Source organism: Bos taurus, chromosome 6 (genome assembly GCF_002263795.3).
Source record: "Bos taurus isolate L1 Dominette 01449 registration number 42190680 breed Hereford chromosome 6, ARS-UCD2.0, whole genome shotgun sequence".
NCBI classification, from domain to species: Eukaryota; Metazoa; Chordata; class Mammalia; order Artiodactyla; family Bovidae; genus Bos; species Bos taurus.
Genome location: NC_037333.1, coordinates 47793487 through 47812696, shown reverse-complemented (window position 1 = coordinate 47812696; position 19210 = coordinate 47793487). Strand labels below are relative to the sequence as shown.

Here is a 19210-nt window from a genome sequence, read left to right as displayed (position 1 = left end):
CACTTAAAAAATACCCATTCCTTTCTAACATTTCCTCTAATATCTGGGTGAGAGAATATGGATTTTTGTTCTGAGTTTTGGTGGCATGTTCCATTTACTTTGGACACACACATCACTTTGTCTAATATTAGAGTTAATATTTTACACGTTTGTCTCACTCGTTACTAGTACATCCCTTGAAAGCAAAATTAGTCAACTTCAAAATTTTATAACCTAATTGCTGAACTATAACAAGGTTCCTGTGGATGTATGTGGACCTGAAATGCAAAGATCTGTAAGCAACCTGATGTACATCTTCAGAAATTCAAATCTAGTTGTCTCCCCCTTATTCATTGTTTCACTTTCTACAGTTTCAATTACCTGATGTCAACCGAGATCCAAAAATATTAAATGGAAATTTCAGAAATAAACAGCTTATAAGTTTAAATTTTGTGTGATTCTGAGTTCTGTGATGAAATGCCCTACAGTCCCACTTCCTTCCCACTGGGATCTCCAATCATCAACATCATCTACTCCTGGCATCAAACCATCAACGTCGTATGCCTGGATGATCCAGGATTGCCCAAAGCAGTTCTCCTAATGTTTTATCAGAAGGTGAATACAGTCCTCCTTCAGTATCCACGGTGTACACAGTCAGCCCTTTGTGCAGGGGTTCTGCATCTACAGATTCAACCAATCAGAGATCAAATCTGCAGATGTGGAACCACAAACTGAAGTAGCCTAATGCTACCTCACAATGCCTGCTTCATTCACCTCATCATTAGGCATTTGATCATCTTACAACATCACAAGAAGAAGGGTGAGTACAATATAAGATATTTTGAGAGAGAGTTTACATTCACATACCATTTATTATAATATATTGTTACAATTGCTCTATTTTATTATGCTACTGATGTTAATCACTTATTGTGTCTAATTTATAAATCAGACTTTATTATAGGTATGTATGTGCAGAAAAATACAGTATATATTGCGTTCAGTACTATCTGTGGTTTCAGACATTCCCTGGCATCTTGAACAGTATCCCCCTCTGATAAAGTGAAATGACTGTAACTATTCTTGAAGAGAGCTTAGATTTATTTAAGTAACTTCAGAAATAGTGTTTGGGAAAATGTGTGGAAAGCCAAAGAAAATTTTAACAATATTGAAGATGCTCAAAATGGAATGAATATTCTTTATATTATAATAGTGACAGTCTAATTTATACTAAAAGAAGACTTGTCAGAAATATAAAAATCCATTAAGGCTTCAAGCATTCTATTACTTGAAGATTTCTCCCATATCTAATTTCCTGTGACTAAATAGCTGTGAAAAGAAGAGAAGCGAAAAGCAAAGGAGAAAAGGAAAGATATAAACATCTGAATGCAGAGTTCCAAAGAATAGCAAGAAGAGATAAGAAAGCCTTCTTCAGTGATTAATGCAAAGAAATAGAGGAAAACAACAGAATGGGAAAGACTAGGGATCTCTTCAAGAAAATCAGAGATACCAAAGGAACATTTCATGCAAAGATGAGCTCGATAAAAGACAGAAATGGTATGGACCTAACAGAAGCAAAAGATATTAAGAAGAGATGGCAAGAATATGCAGAAGAACTATACAAAAAAGATCTTCATGACCCAGATAATCATGATGTTGTGATCACTGACCTAGAGCCAGACATCCTGGAATGTGAAGTCAGGGGGGCCTTAGAAAGCATCACTACGAACAAAGCTAGTGGAGGTGATGGAATTCCAGTTGAGCTATTCCAAATCCTGAAAGATGATGCTGTGAAAGTGCTACACTCAACATGCCAGCAAATTTGGAAAACTCAGCAGTGGCCACAGGAATGGAAAAGGTCAGTTTTCATTCCAATCCCAAAGAAAGGCAATGCCAAGAATGCTCAAACTACTGCACAATTGCACTCATCTCACATGCTGGTAAAGTAATGCTCAAAATTCTCCAAGCCAGGCTTCAGCAAATATGAACCATGAACTTCCTGATGTTTAAGCTGGTTTTAGAAAAGGCAGAAGAACCAGAGATCAAATTGCCAACATCCGCTGGATCATGGAAAAAGCAAGAGAGTTCCAGAAAAACATCTATTTCTGCTTTATTGACTATGCCAAAGCCTTTGACTGTGTGGATCACAAGAAACTGTGGAAAATTCTGAAAGAGATGGGAATACCAGAACACCTGATCTGCCTCTTGAGAAATTTGTATGCAGGTCAGGAAGCAACAGTTAGAACTGGAACATGGAACAACAGACTGGTTCCAAATAGGAAAAGGAGTTCGTCAAGGCTGTATATTGTCACCCTGTTTATTTAACTTACATGCAGAGTACATCATGAGAAACGTTGGACTGGAAGAAACACAAGCGGGAATCAAGATTTCTGGGAGAAATATCAATAACCTCAGATATGCAGATGACACCACCCTTATGGCAGAAAGTGAAGAGGAACTCAAAAGCCTCTTGATGAAAGTGAAAGTGGAGAGTGAAAAAGTTGGCTTAAAGCTCAACGTTCAGAAAATGAAGATCATGGCATCTGGTCCCACCACTTCATGGGAAACAGATGGGGAAACAGTGGAAACAGTGTCAGACTTTAATTTTTCTGGGCTCCAAAATCACTACAGATGGTGACTGCAGCCATGAAATTAAAAGACGCTTACGCCTTGGAAGGAAAGTTATGACCAACCTAGATAGTATGTTCAAAAGCAGAGACATTACTTTGCCAACGAAGGTTCGTCTGGTCAAGACTATGGTTTTTCCTGTGGTCTTGTATGGATGTGAGAGTTGGACTGTGAAGAAGGCTGAGCGCCGAAAAATTGATGCTTTTGAACTGTGGTGTTGGAGAAGACTCTTGAGAGTCCCTTGGACTGCAAGGAGATCCAACCAGTCCATTCTGAAGGAGATCAGCCCTGGGATTTCTTTGGAAGGAATGATGCTGAAGCTGAAAGTCCAGTACTTTGGCCACCTCATGCGAAGAGTTGACTCATTGGAAAAGACTCTGATGCTGTGAGGGATTGGGGGCAGGAGGAGAAGGGGACGACAGAGGATGAGATGGCAGGATGGCATCACTGACTCAATGGACGTGAGTCTCAGTGAGCTCGGGGAGTTGGTGATGGACAGGGAGGCCTGGCGTGCTGCGATTCATGGGGTCACAAAGAGTCGGACATGACTGAGCGACTGATCTAATCTGATCTGATGATTTTGTAATTCATGTCAATAGAATGCATGCTTTAAAGTGTTAAGATAGAATCATCTTTTCAGAGTTTAGTTTGGAGAAGAAAATATTATACTGGGTGTGAAAATATTTAGGAGCATGCATACACATGGTATGTATATTTTGAACAAATCTGGAGAAGCAGTATGTTGTTGTCCTTTAGTTGCCAAGTTGTGTGTCTGACTCTTTTAGATCCCATTGACTGCAGCTTGCAGGGCCTCCCTGTCCATCACCATCTCCCCGAGTTTGCCAAAGTTTATGTCCATTAAATTGGTGGTGCCATCCAACTATCTCATCCTCTTCTCCTGCTTTCAATCTTCCCAGCATCAGGGTCTTTTCCAATGAGTCAGCTGTTCATATCAGGTGACCAAAGTATTGGAGCTTCAGTTTCAGCATCAGTCCTTCCAATGAGTATTTAGGATTGATTTCCTTTAGGATTGACTAGTTTGATCTCCTTGCTTTCCAAGGAACTCTCAAGAGACTTCTCCAGCACCACAGTTTGAAAGAATCAATTCTTTTTTTTTTTTTTAATTTTATTTTATTTTTAAACTTTACATAATTGTATTAGTTTTGCCAAATATCAAAATGAATCCGCCACAGGTATACATGTGTTCCCCATCCTGAACCCTCCTCCCTCCTCCCTCCCCACACCATCCCTCTTGGTCGTCCCAGTGCACTAGCCCCAAGCATCCAGTATCGTGTATCGAACCTGGACTGGCAACTCGTTTCTTACATGATGTTTTACATGTTTCAATGTCATTCTCCCAAATCTTCCCACCCTCTCCCTCTCCCACAGAGTCCATAAGACTGTTCTATACATCAGTGTCTCTTTTGCTGTCTCATACACTGGGTTATTGTTACCATCTTCTTTAAGTGTTCTGCCTTCTCCATGGTCCAACTCTCATATCTGTACATGACTACTGGAAAGACCATAGCCTTGACTATACTGCCTTTGCTGGCATGGTGATAACTTTGTTTTTTAAAATACTGTCGAGGTTTGTTATAGCTTTCCTTCCAAGAAGCAATTGTCTTCTAATTTCATGGCTACAGTCACCATCCACAGTGATTTTAGAGCCCAAGAAGAGGAAATCTGTCACTGCTTCCACCTTTTCCCCTTCTTTTTAAAATAATCAATGTATCCTTACAATTGTTACACATTTTCTTCTCCAGCAGAAAAATTTCTTTAAAATTAAATATCAGACCAAATTTCTTTTGAATCTGAGTCCTTGCACATTTACTAATTTTTCTTGAAACAACTTTATCCAACTTGAGGTCTGACTACACCTCTTGATTTTCAGCTTTTTAATCCAAATATCACGTCATCTATGAGAATTTCTGGAATCTCAAGACAATGTGTCTCTTTCCTGTGTCCTCTTGTAGCACCCTATAATTAACATTTGTATCCGACTTAATCACACAGTGTTTAATTGTCCTTTTACTTGCTTGCCCTACCTACTTTGCTTTAAGTTCTTGAAGGTTACCTTGTGTGTCTTATTCCTTTCTCCCCCCTGGGATCTATTGCCCTGCCTAAATAATAGATGTTCCAATTGTATGTAGAATGTGGAAAGGAATACATGAACCAATGAAAAAAAGTCTTTTCAACTTGTGAAAACAAAATCCCTTATATAGATGAAAGCATATTTTGTAAACTCTAGATTGTGGTTTTATTACTGTTGCAAATAGCTTTCTGTATGTCCTCTGCACCTGGCATTTTCCCTATACCTAACTCATGTTTAATAAAGGTGCCTAAATAAATGAGTGACTAAAATAGTCAGTCCTATAGTTTAAAAAAATAACATAAAGTAAGTTACCAGAGCATAAAAACATCTTATTGCAATATTGTTGTTTTTGAGCTAAATTAACTTTCTAAGTCACCTTTGCAGCATGCATTTCTTTACTTAGCTGAAAATATGCACTCTGCAAGTTTTAAAATGGCTTTCCTTTCTATTTGTCTTTTGCTTCTTATGAATTAGGCCAACCAGCACACATCATTTCTACACTACCCAAAGCCAAACTCTTAAACTGTTTCTATTATACATTCATTCCAATAGAAATAATGACTTCCATTTACCACGATGTCAGAGGCCAGTGAAGCCAAATCAGCTGCAGCTGCATTGTTTTATAACAGAAGATAATGTTATCCCCACTGTAGTTACAAATGTGATTTCCTCAGAGTTCAAATACACTTGGAGCTAAACTGTGATTTGATGTCTAATGGTCAACTCATGTTCTGGGGATTAAGTTAATTAAAACAGTTGCCCTACTCTATTAAAGCTCCCTGTAGACTAATTATTAAAGTGCCAAGCACCATTACAGACCTACAGCAATTTAAAGTCACAAAGGGAGTTGCTTATATTATGGGAACTCCAGAACTCAGTAGATTATCGCCGGTAGTAAAAGAACATGCACACTGAGAAGTAGATTACCTTCTCCACAGCCACAGAGCTATTATAAAATGTACAAAGGAAAAGCCAAATGCACAAGCATTTGGATTCATAGCCTTTAGAATCTGCAATTTCCAAAGCTAGTCAAATATCAGGAAAGCAGCTTGGTTAAGTGCAAAGAGCTCTATTCAGGGAATCAGGAGAGTAATGAGGAATCCCAGCTCTCCTTCTATCTGCCTGGGTAAGCTCAGATAATTCTCTTCAAATGCCTTATCTCCAAGTGAAGAGTATCTAAGTGACCAGTGATTCAATCTTAGCATATTTTGAGTTATGTCTTTTACCAAACAATGTCTTCGGATGTACAGTACAAAGGGGCGCCATGAAGTGGTGAAGGCAGTGACTAAACCATCAGACCTTCTCCTTTTTGGAAATCTTCAAAGAACTTTGCTTCCAGAATACACTTTAAAAGTTTTTGTATTCTTTACTGCGGCATAAAGGAGATGCTTGATGTTGTTTTTGTTTTTATTTTTGGTTTTCTGGAGAATCCCACAGAAGTCATAACCAAGCAAATTTACATCTTTTATTATAAGCTTTTATGTAACATACCTATTTTCTTTCCACAATAAATCAGTAATAGTCACAGTAATAAATCAAACATTTTGATATCTGTAATAATATAATGAAAAGAGCATTGGTTATAAAATTGTGTGTGTGCTCAGTCGTGTCCAACCCTTTGTGACCCCATGGACTACAGCCAGCCATGATCCTCTGTCTATGGGGTTTCCCAGGTAAGAATATTGGAGTGGGTTGTGATTTTTAACTCCAAATTTTAATAGCTTTGTGGGTTCAGGACAAATTGTTTTTCCTCTTGGAGTTTTGGTCCACACTTAGGATAGACAGATAAGTAGATAGATAAATAGATAGAGATATCCCATTTCATAACGCTATTGCCAGAACTGCCACTCATCCACCCATCATGCAGGGAGCAGTTAAAATTATTTTCCCACCACCTTTATAGAGCAAAGAGATAATATCTTTTTTAGAGCATGCTTAATATGCTGCTGCTGCTGCTGCTAAGTCGCTTCAGCCGTGTCCGACTCTGTGCGACCCTAGAGACGGCAGCCCACCAGGCTCCCCTGTCCCTGGGATTCTCCAGCAAGAACTGGAGTGGGTTGCCATTTCCTTCTACAATGCATGAAAGTGAAAAGTGAAAGTGAAGTCACTCAGTCATGTCCAACTCCTAGCGACCCCATGGACTGCAGCCCACCAGGCTTCTCCGTCCATGGGATTTTCCAGGCAAGAGGACTGGAGTGGGGTGCCATTGCCTTCTCTGTCATGCTTAATATAATTGGATTTTATTTCTGAAGGCTGGGCTGTAGTTTAAGACATTTAATGAATGAGTACATTGTATGTCATGTTGCATTCTAATTTTTAAAAATGTCATGACCATAAGCATAGGAACACCAATTTCGGGACTATTATGATGAGAAAAGCACAGCAAGGAATTGGATAGGTCTACAGGTAATTATTCTTTCAAGGTTATCTATGAGCTATCACAACAACCCGGTATTTGGCTACTCATATTACATGCCGTAGATTTTCAAGCCTGCAAGCCATTAAGGTATAGGACTTAGATCTTTTCATTTTAGGTATGTCAGTACAGAAGTCTTTTTTAAATCGGATTTTTATATTAACTTCCCATTTATGTAAGTTTAATATCAACTGGTAATATTATTGTTACTTGTCAGCCAGCAAATCAGTTTTGAAATCATTTTGTGTAGTCAATAAATCATCTTGTAAAATCCCCTTTCTCACTAGAGTTAACAGCAATGCCTATTAGGAGGCAGCAGTTTTCATTATTACTGCAAGAGGTGCCAGGGCGTCAAAGTATATAAGCTCTGGCAGAGCTCATTCATCAAGGTAGGAAATCTGTTTCCAGCATTAGAACAGAAACTGAGAAACACCAGAGACCAGAGCTTGGGTGAAAAGTAGAAATATAAAACAGGAAATAGAGTTACAGAGAGAAGAAAATATAGTTTATCTAAAGTTATATGTGAGAACTGATATATGTTATTGATATAACCTTTGAATATTTGATAAATATTGATAGAACCTCATATATTTAAATTTACAAATATATAAAAGTGAATGGCTTAATGTACAGAGGGCTATATTTTTTTTAATAAAATATGGTTGTTTAAAATATTTTAAAGCAGATTATTCATTTATTCTGATCATAAATCTACATATTTAGAAATTATATAGTATTATTGATTATTGATTAGAGGTAGATTGCTTTAAATTCAATAACAAGTTACACTATATCTGAAAACATGCAGCTAGAGTAAGATGTGTTACTCTTAGTAAGATCCTCAAGATTCATTTTGAGTTTTTCAGTCAAGTCAAACTGCATGCTACACTTATTTCTAAGAAGTATTGGTCACAAAAAATTAGTATTCATAGTTCCCAAGTAGATATAGGCCAGGATGCTATTCCCAAAGTAACTAATGAAATAATCCCAAAAATTTACTTGTTGATTCATTGGCTTTTTAAACAAAACTGTAATTGGGGTAATTTCACAGTTCTTTATTATCATTTAAAAATCTTAATCTATTATGCAGATTGGTTCATGTTGGTCCTATTTTAAAATACGCAAAAGTAAATAGACACAAAATGGCATCAGTCTCTTCATCTGGGCAAACATAATGACAGATAAATTATGTCCACTGCCAATCTGACAATAGCATTATTATCAATCATTAGTAAGATTTCAATTAGCCGTGGACCATTGCCTACCTGTATTGACCACATTAATTGGATAATAGCTGACTGTTCACTTAGTATGCCCTCTATAATAAACTATTAGTATCTATTAGGTATGCTGGTGGGGTAACTAATTTGATTTACCTTCTATATTCTTCCAGATATTAAATAGAATGCATCATAACAAATTACCTGGTTCTTTCAAACCTAGGGTATGTACCTACATAATTATTTAGGTTTGTTGGAAGGAAAGGAGAAAAAAGAGAATACTAAACTGATTTGTTCCCTAACATAAGCCTATTTCTTCCTTACAAATTTGGTTAGAGCTCTTCTCAAGATGAATGGGAAGTTCAGTGAGCATTAGAGGTTGTCTTGGCTGGGCAGATTAGATGGGATTTAGACAGCTGTGGAGACCAGACACTTTCTGGCAGTGCCTGTAGGCATTTTAGCTCTTAAAATGAGACCCCTTCAATGTCTAGCATGGCTGCTATAGAAAGAGTCTTACTTTTATAAATGATCTCTTTTATATGGAAGCCTCTCATCTTCAGTCTGACATCATAAATCAGAGTGAGCATCAGGAGCCTCAGAGAAGAGAATTATTTAGAGAGCTGTGTTAAATCACCACCCAGAATTTTACATAAAGCACTTGGTAAATCACAAAAATACAACAGAGCTATTTCATGATAACACAGTAAATAACCAACATCACCACTATAAATCAGCTTTTGGCGGAACTATATTTTTAGGCCTAACATCTCCAACATGAAAAACTCTCAATTGACCTGACGTGTTTCCTGTTGTTTTCTGGTTGCTGACTGGTGAGTGACAGCATTTCAAGTTATAGAGAAAATAAAGTTAGAATAAACATGTATAGGAGAACCACTGCAATGTCTGACAGCAATTACAATCAAAGCACACTATACTTTCTCATTGTCAAATGAATATGAGCTGGAACATCTTCAATACTGCTGTGTTATCATTTAAATGTGTTTCTAGAATATAAGACATTGGCAGTATCAGGCAACTGGGTTTTAATCACAACAGCAAAAATCTAGTTTTAAGCTCTGGTCCATTGCTTTCTGAAAGAACTGTCCAAAGAATAATAGAAAGCAGAGAATGCTCAGTATAATTTGCCTCCATAGCCTCATTTTCTGTAACTATCTATCCCTGACACTCTCTTTCTTCCCTTCTTTCTCCATATCTTCGTTTGCCCAGATTGCTGGAATTTAATTGTTTTTTTTTTTAATAGATTTTAGAATACATTTATTCCATTTATTTGACAGGAAAATAATTTTAACAAAAATTAAAATTTGTCATTTAATTTACACTAAAATAATACATTTTATTTGTTAAACTTATATTTGGCCATGAACAAAATAATAAACTATAAAAATACAACAGACTGTTTACAGTTACAGCAAATTGTGAATTTCAAATTCTTACATGTTATTCAATGCACATAGAATGGCTGATCATAGAGTAGCTGAAGCACAATGAAAGTGCTGCATCTATCTGATGCAAATAAATAATTTTTAATTACACAAGATATGTAGAAATAAGTCACAACTATCTTTTTAAATTATTAATAATACTGCTATTTTTCATTGTACATTTCTCAAAAACTACTATAAATGTATAAAGTACAAAGTAAAATGGAAATTAACATATTGTTTGAGGACACATGGCTGTGATGCACTGAATAATGCAGAAATCACGGAGGTGTTGATGGTGCACCTTGCTGGAATCTACCATTTTGGATTTGGGAGAAAGATGTTCACAAACATAATTTCCTGAAGGTGATGTCAGGAGAAGTTCTTGATGCTGTTGAGGTGAGCTTAGCACTCTGCAGGTTCCCAGGTGTTGGAGAAAATTATTGTGCTACAGAAGCTTGAAGCTGGAGAAGCCCCCGAGATGGTAGGAGTCAAACTCTGGAACAGTCTTGTACCCAGCAGGAGCCTGCTGAGATAGCGTACTAAAAGCAAGAAGAAAAACCTCTCTCTTGTAATGTCTCTCAAGTGCCCTCTCCTGCAAAAGTTAACCTGTACCAGCAGACAAAGAAAAATCATTTACAGAGCCCATCGCCATTTTCTTACAGCCAGCAATGAGGGATGAATTTGCAAGGAGATAGATTGGTGATTGGCACATTATTGTGAAAATAAACTAAAATAAGATTTGAGCAAAAATATGAAGAGACTGAGGCTTCCCAGTGACTCCAGTCATAAAGAATTTACCTGCCAATGTAGGAGACATAAGAGATACAGGTTTGATCCCTGGGTTAGGAAGGTGCCCTGGAGGAGGGCATGGCATCCCATTCCAGGATTCTTGCCTGGAATATACCAAAGACAGAGGAGCCTGGGGGGTTACAGTCCACAGGGTCGCAAAGAGTCAGACACGATTGAAGTGACTTAGCATGCACACACATGAAGAGACTGAAAGAATTATTCAGAAGAGGGAGGATACTTCCAGGCAGTCAGGGGCAGGGGCATGTTGGAGTGTCTCTGATGTTACTGAGACACAGCAAAGCAATCAATACGATTGGAAGAGATTGAAAGATAGTAAAATGATATCAGACAAAAAGAGAAAGGAAAAGATCAGCTGTATCATGTAAGGTACTTTATACTTCTGTAAGGTTTCCCTGGTGTCTCAGCATCTGCCAAAGCGAGAAATGTGGGTTTGAACCCTGGGTCAGGAAGATTCCCCTGGAGAAGGAAATGACAATCCATTCCAATATGCTTATGTGGGAAATCCCATCAACAGAGGAGCCTGGCAGGCTACTACAGTCCATGAGTTTGCAAAAGAGTCAGACAGGACTTAGCGACTAAACAAGAAGATGTTGACTCTGAGTGAGGTGGAGAATGATTACAGAGTTCATTTTGTCTTTTTAATCTTTAATACAATTTTAAAGGTCATTTTCCATTTACAGTTATTATAAAATTTTGACTATATTCCCTGTGTTGTACAATACATCCTTGAGCCTGTCTTACATCTTGCAGTTTGTGCCTCCCATATCCTCACCCCTACACTGCAGAGTTTTAAGCAGAGGAGGGCTATGATTTGACATTCATTTGTAATATTAACTCTGACTGCTATTTGAGACCAAAATATAGACAGAGTGGGATCATTCATATTTGGGAAGAATATGTCAGAAAATTATTGCACTAAGCCAAATGAAAATTAATGGCTCATGTGGAAATATTAGCAGTGGAGTATACCAGCAGTGGTCAGCTTACAGATGTACTAAAATTTGAAATAATCAATATAACTTCATGATGATTTGAATATGGAGCCATGGATAGCTTCCAGGTTTTTGACCTATGCAGCTAGAATTATGGAATTGCCATCAACTTAAAAGATTTCCTTCCAGTGGAAGGGAAGAACAGTTTTAGTCATACACATTTTTATGTCTACTAAGGTTTCTCAGGTGGCTCAGTAGTAAAGAATTCACTTGCCAATGCAGGAGACGCAAGAGATACGGATTCAATCCCTGGGTCAGGAAGATCCCCTGGAGTGGGAAATGGCAACCCACTCCAGTATTCTTGCCTGGAAAATTCCATGGACAAAGGATGAATCCGGTCCATGGAGTAGCAAGGAATTGGACCGAGTGAGCATGTATGCACTCACACTGCACTGCATTAGTTGTTCATTTGGAGATGACAGATGAATGTCAAGCAAGCAGTTGGATATGCACATCTGAATATCAGCAAAAAATCTGAGCTGGAGATATAAATTATCAATTTTGAGACATATAAATGTATTTAGTGGCCTTCAACAAGAGAGTAATGGCAGAGAGATGAATTGAGGTACAAGAACTGAATTCAGTTCTCCAATGTTGATAGGTTTCGAAGAGTTTGAGATAGTAGTAAACAAACTGAGAAGCAGCAGCCAGTAACACAGAACAAAAACCATGGTGTCCTGAAAGCCAAGTGATATGGTAAATCAAGGAGGAAAGAATGGTCAACTATTTTATCTAAGTAATACATTCTGATTGAGCATCATATATATCAACTGAAAATGTATTGGTAACCTCGAGGAAAACAATTTCTGTGTATTAGTTGGAACAAAATTCTAACTCAAATAGAAGTAAAGAAGCATTGGGCAAAGAGGAGTTGACAGCATCAAGTGTAAATAGGTAGGACTTTAGGACTTTCAAAGAAGAGAAACAAAAATATAGTATGTGAGAAAAAGTGGAAATTCAGCTTTGTGTTCTTACAGTTTTTCTTGTCTAATTATATTTTTAACTGACAGTATTTTCAGAATTAGCATATAGTTAGTAGAAAAGATAGGTAATTTTTAAATTATTACTGATGATTATTTTGTTTTTGATTTTACAGTTTATAGTTTTAAATAAAAATATAAATTGAATTTACCAAATTATTTTTGTCTTACTTTTACTTCCTTGAATTATACTTATATTGAATTACATTATTCTTCATATGAATTTGTTTGGGCAAACCCTAATATCTCAGAATATATGATTCTTTTGTGCATTATTTGAATTCCTCTATTTTTAAAGTAAAATTTAGGATTTACATCACATTTTAGATATAAAATAAAATGGAATTTCTGTGCTTTGGGTTTTTAAAATAATATATATATATTTTGGAATTAATTTATTTTTAATTGAAGTATAATTTCTTTACAGAATTGTGTTGGTTTCTGCCAAATATCAACATGAAATTTCTGTACTTTGAGTTTTTTTCAGTCTGCTGTACTCTGTCAGGTATTGATATCAGTGTTGTAAAAACAAAAAATCTGGATATTTTCCTCATTTTGCTCATGTATAAAATTAAATTATTGAAAAAATAATCATGTTGAAAGTTGAATTTTTTATATAAAAATTATTGATGGTTAAATTTTAAAACAAATATTATCTTAAAATAATACATCATTTAAGTTTCAAATTTATTAACATATTTTGTAGATCTGTTTATTATGATTATTTAACACCAATGCATATTTAAGGCTTTACTTTCTGTGTTTTTATTTGTATTAATTCAATTTTTTTTTGTTTGTTCAAAGTAGAGTTTTTGACCTTTTAATAATCTTACTTTTAAAAATTTATTCAATAATTAATGTCTAGCATTATTTTTATCATTTATGTTTACTTTGGTCATCATTAATTTTATAATCTATATATTTCATTTTTTTGCCTTCAGTAACGAAAGTGTTGAATTCTATGAATATTATTCTAGCCATATTTCTTACCACAGCCAACACACAAAATAAGAACTAGCATCTTCATGACTGGCTCAAAACTGTGCATGTGTTTGGTACTATTAAACTGAACACTAATGCATTTGGGCATGCTACAGATATCCTTATATAATCTCACCCTATGAAAACAAGCAGTGATGCTAGAAATGAAGATGGGTGCAGTGCTAGGGTAACTGGAGCAGGTCAAGCCAAGAGTAAATCTCCTACTTAAGATGACTCAAGAGTGTATTCCCGTGTCAGACTGAAGAACTAAACATGCTCTCCACTAGAAACCCATCATTTGATATTGACATACAGAAGACAAAAGAGAAACAACAGTCGAAAAAGGATTTACAGAGACAGTCAAGCATGTCTGGTAACCTCTAAATTCTCTCCATAGGGAGAAAAGAACCTAGCAGAATCCATTACTACCACACACTACACACATGTGCACAGACGCATAAATACACACACACGCACACAGCAGTGGGCTGAGGAAAAGGAGTAGGTGAGTGTGTGTGTGACTGGAATTTTTAAGTTGAATGAAAATCTATCTTTTGTTTTGTCTTAAATGACTAATCTGCTACAGAAGCCCATGATTGATCAAACAGTAATAAGAAATTGAGATGCACCCAGTTTTAACTAAATAAATATTAGGAAAAATAACTTCATATTGTCACACTATCAAATCAAGATCCTGTAAAAACTGGATTGCAGCTTCAAGAATTTAGTGTTTTCAGAGCTTTTTGAAAAAGTTATAGAAAGATATTTTTAAAGGAATTCCTTTAGTTAAAAGTGAAAGTGAGAGACCCCATGATTCTGCCCTTGGTAATTCCAAGATTATTTAGATTCTCTTTTCAATCTTCCTTTCCATTTTGACTATGAAGGCAGGTGCCATGTCCAAGAGCATGATTTCTGTAAGTTGGCTTTTTTTTTTTTTTTTGTAACTTTTAGCATACCTATGGCTGCTAGTTCCCCCAAATGCCTAGTTTAGCACAACTTAGTTTTCTATCTGCTCTTATCCTTTTTTAAAGAATTTTTGCATATGCAGCATTGCACTGGGGTAAAAGGCTGTCAAGAGCAGTACATACAAGATCTTAAGAAAATCCAGATTGACTTTGTACCTAGCAAAGGTTTTCTGGTTTTTCGTTGTTGTTGTTGTTTTTGTTTTTTTTTTTTAATGTACTTAGTTGTCAGGAATTTCAACCACATATATAAACCACAAGAAATCAAGTTTGCAAAGTTAAAAAGTTGTCAGAAATAGATTTTCTTACTTGTGGACCTACCTTGAACCTAACAAATTTTGAGTCAACAATGAAATATTACATTTCACACTAATTGTCTCCTTTATCCTTAATTGCCAATTGGAGGTATTGGTAGTGAAGTGCAAGTAACTTTCATTGATGATAACAATTGTCAAATAATTGACATAATTCTCTGCTGAAGTTAGATTAAATTGACATGTTTTGAACCTCAATCCAATTGCAGAATTTCACTGATCTTTACTTACTTAAAAAGCTTTCCCTACCTACTCATAAGTTATTTTTTCATGTTCTGTTTTATACCAGAATTGGCACTGTATAGCATTTGATGTGCCAGCTGCTAATTAATGGAGTAAGTAAAATCTGACTTTTCAGTGATTAAAAGTTCTAACTCTTTATTCAAGTTTTATTTGCTATTTTAATTTTTTTCTTTGATTTAAAATACAGCTGGCAGTGGGTCATCCTGGAACATAGATTTTCCTTCCTGACCTTGAAAGAGTTGCATTTCATTATGAGGTTGATAGCCACCTAGGACCTTAAAAATCTGTAATTCCCAAGTTTATGAATTTTGTGAATTATGAAAAAATATTACTTGGTAATGCTGAGGCTAATAAAATGAATACAGAATTCAGTATTATTCACTCTCTGATGTATCTCACTGCAGCGTTAATTTTTAAAATTATACTCACCACTTCAGTGTGATTATTGACTGAATTATGCTATTCTGTCAAAGGCCAATTTCCACCGCAGTCCTGTGGGAAAGAAGACTTACTATTCAGTTCATTACATTTGTCCTATTAAGTCTAAAAATCTCATCAACTCTCCAAGTTCTCAATTTCTATGGCTCATAGGTGAGCTTATTGATGTATCTTACCACTCTGCATTCCTCACTGCAGTGAACACTGTCATTCAATTGTCCCTAATTTAAAAGGAGTTCAAAGTTCAACTCCGTAGAATTATAGGGGTCAGAAGTTATAAACATGTTACTGCCATTTCTGCCAGTCTATAGTTTAATTTGTAAACTGGATCTTGAAAAACGTCTGTCATGTGAATTTGGCTCCCTTAAAACACAAATTGCTCACACATGTATTGTCATTCATTTCTTTGATTATCATGATTATCTCAGTTTTACAGATGAAGAAATGAAGGCCCGGGGAGTCAAAGTATATTATTTGGGTCACTCGATTTACAAACTTGGTCATGTGATGCAAAGAGCTGACTCATTGGACAAAACCCTGATGCTGAGAAAGACTGAAAGCAGGAGGAGAAGGGGAGGGCATAGGATGAGATGGTTGGATGGCATCACCGATTCAATGGACATGAGTATAAACAAACTTTGTGAGATGGTGAAGGACAGAGAAGCCTGGCATGCTGCAGTTCATGGGGTCACAAAGAGCCAGACACGACTTGGCAACTGAATAACAATGACACTTTACAAACTTGATAGCAAAATATGACTGTATAAACCCTATTTCACAATTTCTCATCTTTCTCAAGAGATGCTTTGAGAGCATACGTTCTAGATCAAGTGTGGCAAGGTGTAAACTCTGGCTTTGACCATGCGCCATTTGGGCAGCCTTAACAAGTTTCTTGTTCTTTTTGTACCTTCGTGTCTTCATCTGCAAGACTGTGAATAATATACCATTCATATAGAGTTGTGAGGTTAAAATAAGTATGACATTTAATTGAAAGCACTTGAAGGTTTGGCATATATACACTATCATGTGTAAAATAGCTAGTCAGAAGCTGCTATATAGCACAGGGAGCTCAGCTCAATGCTCTGTGATGTCCTGTGAGGGGTGAGATGGAGGGATCTGGGAGGCAGGCTTATGGCAAAACCAATACAATATTGTAAAGTAAAAAAAAAAAAATAAATAATAAAAAAATTAAAAAAAGATGAAACCAAAAAAAAATAAAAAACTTTGTAATAAAAAAAAAACAAACACAAAAAAGGAAATATATGTATACATATAGCTGAGTCACATATTGCACAGCAGAAACTAACACAACATTGTCAAGGAACTATACTTCAATAAATAAATAAATAAAAAGTATTTGAAATCCTTCCTGGCACATCCTTGCTTTCTATTAAGAGTCAACTTTAATAATTATCATATTGAATTCCTTTCAATACTAAATTAGAATTATGCTAATAGAATATACAATAGCAGGATAGCATGGATGTATGTCTTCCATCTTCTTTCTAGGATGATTACTTCATAGCATAGATAGCCCTTCTTGAAGAGCAGAAATTTTTCAGGTAAAATGGCTTAAAATGCTTTTTTTTCTTTCTGTTTTGAGTAGTCTAATGATAGCCAATATATTACAGTACTTTTTCCTACTCCAGTTGTGAAAAAAAGAACCATAACTAGCCTAGCTAATTATTTATGTCATAAGGCATGTCTTAAAGTGCACTTAAAAACAATTAACTTGCAAAGCAACAATTGCTATGCTTTCTAATGATGGTCAAAATTCTAGTAGCAAATGAGGTCTTTAAAATCATGTTTGTTTTTGTTGACATGTGTCAATTGTTTATGTTATGAAAGAGCAGAGGGTGGGTTGGATGTACATTAAAATGACTGAATTAACAAAACTATAAAAATGGTAAGTTGTTACTTTTGCAGTGGTTTCTTATTCTTCCTTTTGATTTACAAGGATGAATTAGCCAATTAGTAATGTTTCAGTGTCATGAGAAGAGGTAGGAGGTTCACAATCAAAATAAAGGTAAGTTTTAGGAAGATCTCCTAAACTGGACTAATGTATGTCCATTCATTCAACACCACAGACAATTAATTACCATTTCATATTTGATTTATGTTAAATCTTTATTGTTGTTGCTTAGTCGCTAAGTCGTATCTAATTCTTTTGCGACTCCATGGACTGTAACCCGTGAGGCTCCACCATCCATGGTATTTCCCAGGCAAGAATGGGTTGCTATTTCCTTCTCCAGGGGATCTTCCCAACCCAGCAGTTGAACCCACATCTCCTACATTGGCACGGGGATCCTTTACCACTAAGCCACCCGGGAAGCCCATATTAAGGCTTATCATGGCCTGAATGTCAGTTCTGGCACTTGGAAGAGGTTTGAACTGTGTAAAGTTGACAAACTTCCCTAAACCTCAATTTACTCACTTACAAAATAGATGTAGTTATATTTATCTCAGAATACAGTTGTGAGTGTTAAAAATTAATTGATAGATATAAAGAACTTGACACATTACCTAGGACAGAATATAAGAATTTTAATGTATTTAGCTATTATTACAGAATTGTCAAAAGTTTTACTTACCTGTTGACATTTATAATATCAATATCACTAAATATTATGTTCAAATTAATTATATTTGAATATTTCAGTCAACATTACATTTCTATAAAGTTGGAAATTTCTATATGTTGAAAATTCCCTTTCCAAAGTGTCACTGATTTTTTTTCTCAGTTTCTAGGAGGGAAAGAGAGGATCTCTGTATCAGTGTTAGAAAGAAGACGAGAAATAAAATCACTGAGAATTTATGCAGATGAAAATGTCCATTAATAATTTACCTGGCTATATAATTTGAGGTCTGAAATTATTTAAATTGAAGAAGAGTTATATTGACTTTGAAATTTCATTGTTATTGGAAAATTCAATGCCATTCTGACAATACGTGTTCACAAATACGTAAGAAGTTTGGTGGACCTTGGGGCAGGTCTTTTCTCATCTATTTATTTGGCTGGATGTTATGAAAGAGCAGAGGGTGGGTTGAGATATGAAAATTGAGACATGAAAATCTACAATTTTATGACATTCAATCAAGGGAAATTATTTTAATAGTTTATAATTTATTCAAATCATTTTTCTTTCCTCCACATTGAAAAGTCTACTATTTAGACATTAGGTTTTCTATTCTAATCCTGTAAGCATTTTTTTATCTTATTTTTATTTCCTTTACTCCCATTTATTTTTTGTTGCTTTTATCTCTGGAAGATATCATTAACTTTTATTATTATCTTGTAACTTTTATTTATTTAATTTTTTTCACATTTTGTGTGTCCACAATCAGTTTAAATCTGAGTGGGTTTTTATGTTTGTGTTTGTTTTGATTTGTTTTCTTCTTTTCTTTCATGGTTGTAATCGTCTTTCTTACCTCTCTGAGGACCGTTCTTAGTAGCTATTTTTAATTTTCCTTCTTCCTCTATTGTATACCTTTTTCCTTTGATATCTTTTCTGATACTATTTTTCTTTCTTTTTTGATTTATCTATTTCACTGTGACTAGTTAGTGATTACATTATTTTGTCTTATTTGCCTTTTTAAAAATTTTGCAGTCTGTCTTAGTTCACTTGTCCAATATCTTTGATTCTTGGCTATCAATTGCAGTTAAAGAACTAGGAAATAAAATGCTTAATTGGAATCTCTTTATGCATTTC

General features: G+C 35.5%; 1 long non-coding RNA gene across 3 annotated transcripts; it reads left to right on the top strand.

Moving 5' to 3' along the window:
- The first annotated feature begins 753 nt into the window (after window positions 1-753).
- LOC132345580 (uncharacterized) lies at window positions 754-18557 on the top strand. Of its 3 annotated transcripts, none has more exons than XR_009495034.1 (3): window positions 754-799; window positions 17010-17062; window positions 18242-18557. It is a non-coding gene; the product is annotated as an uncharacterized lncRNA (long non-coding RNA). The 3 variants fall into 3 exon arrangements; XR_009495033.1 differs by lacking the exon at window positions 18242-18557 and adding an exon at window positions 17458-18022; XR_009495032.1 differs by lacking the exon at window positions 754-799 and adding an exon at window positions 8508-8559.
- The last annotated feature ends 653 nt before the right edge of the window (window positions 18558-19210 follow it).